We start from the raw sequence: 2,010 nt of genomic DNA on the forward strand, positions 1-2,010 counted from the left end.
TCCTCCGGAAACTTGGATTAGGATGTGTAAGACCATAAATGTTCTTTATTCTAATAATAGTATCATCAATTTTGAGCAAAACTCATACCCATGCCCCCTCCTCATAATTCTCCTGGGTAACAAGAGATACACTTAGACGTTTATGGCACAGTATTACCAATCCATTCGAATGTGATACAGAAGGGGAAAAATAAAGTTCACTCACTGATTATTCATTAAGTGTATTAATATCTCCGTCAGTGAGGTATGTTTATTGATGTAATGCGGAATGGTATTTCAATCTAGACATGTAGGATAAAACATGTTGCAGTTTAATGGTATTTTTCAAATCTTTATCATTCCATGTTGTTATTCTGAGCATCGTTTGGGAAGCATGACGAGCGTATCTACTAATCATAGTTTTGAGCAAAGAAAGTATCTGCTTGGAAAACAGAGAGAAGGAGGGAATACAGAAGAAAGAGTTAAAAAGAGAATAAATAAAAAGAAGGGAGAGGAGCCCCTGAAACATGAGTAGAGCAGAGAAGAGATATAAGAAAAAAGTTCCTTGGTTGTAGTAATATTGTTATTGACAAAAAAGAACATCTTGAAAGATGAAGAGAGTATGGGGCACCCAAAGAAGATAGAGCCAAACCCAGCCCTGGCGATACAGTGAGAATGAAGAGAAAACATAGACTAGGAAGGAAGACTGAAGGGGGCATTTCAGTATTAACCCCTTCGGTGCTGCTGACGACTTTAGCTCGTCACGATTCCAGTAGGGAAGGTGTTGGTTCATTCCTTATGTTGGAGCGCCATCTAGAGCAAGTCCGGTAGATGATGTGTTTGCAATAGTAGCGCGCAATGCTTTCCAACGGGGCGACCAGATTGCCGGGCTTACCTGGAAGGCCCGAGGCCTGAGGTCCAGGGGAGGGCGGCCTCCCCATCCCGGGCGCTGTCCTTGGTTCTGCTGCGTGGCAGGGTGCCCGGGACGGGCTCCGGAGGGCCCGGGGAGGCTTCCCCTGCGCCTCCGGGCCTGGGAGCCCCGGCTGGGTCAAGGGGCCCGGACGGGCCCCGGGTCGGGTGCCACGGCCCTGGGCCCGGTCCCCCGGCCTGCCACACTGCCAAAGCTCCGGGACAGGGCTCCGTTGTGCCCGGTAAGCCTCCCCTCGCTCGGCCGAGTTCAGCAGCTCTGGCCAGGGCCCCTGAGGGCCCGGGGAGGGCGGCCTCCCCATCCCGGGCGCTGTCCTTGGTCCTGCTGCGTAGCAGGCTGCCCCGGGACGGGGTACGGAGGGCCCAGGGAGGCTTCCCCTGCGCCTCCGGGCCTGGGAGCCCCGGCTGGGTCCAGGGGCCCGGACGGGCCCCGGGTCGGGTGCCACGGCCCTGGGCCCGGTCCCCCGGCCTGCCACACTGCCAAAGCTCCGGGACAGGGCTCCGTTGTGCCCGGGAAGCCTCCCCTCGCTCGGCCGAGTTCAGCAGCTCTGGCCGGGGCCCCTGAGGGCCCGGGGAGGGCGGCCTCCCCATCCCGGGCGCTGTCCTTGGTCCTGCTGCGTAGCAGGCTGCCCCGGGACAGGGTATGGAGGGCCCAGGGAGGCTTCCCCTGCGCCTCCGGGCCTGGGAGCCCCGGCTGGGTCCAGGGGCCCGGACGGGCCCCGGGTCGGGTGCCACGGCCCTGGGCCCGGTCCCCCGGCCTGCCACACTGCCAAAGCTCCGGGACGGGGCTCCGTTGTGCCCGGTAAGCCTCCCCTCGCTTGGCTGAGTTCAGCAGCTCTGGCCGGGGCCCCTGAGGGCCCGGGGAGGGCGGCCTCCCCATCCCGGGCGCTGTCCTTGGTCCTGCTGCGTGGCAGGCTGCCCCGGGACGGGGTCCGGAGGGCCCGGGGAGGCTTCCCCTGTGCCTCCGGGCCTGGGAGCCCCGGCTGGGTCCGGGGGCCCGGCCGGGCCCCAGGTCGGGTGCCACGGCCCCGGGCCTTTGGTCCCCACGCCCCCGTTCCCTGGCGCCAGCTCACTTTTTCGTTGGGGCATAGAGTGACACCGGCT

This window comes from Lissotriton vulgaris, chromosome 8, assembly GCF_964263255.1.
Source record: "Lissotriton vulgaris chromosome 8, aLisVul1.2, whole genome shotgun sequence".
NCBI lineage: Eukaryota > Metazoa > Chordata > Amphibia > Caudata > Salamandridae > Lissotriton > Lissotriton vulgaris.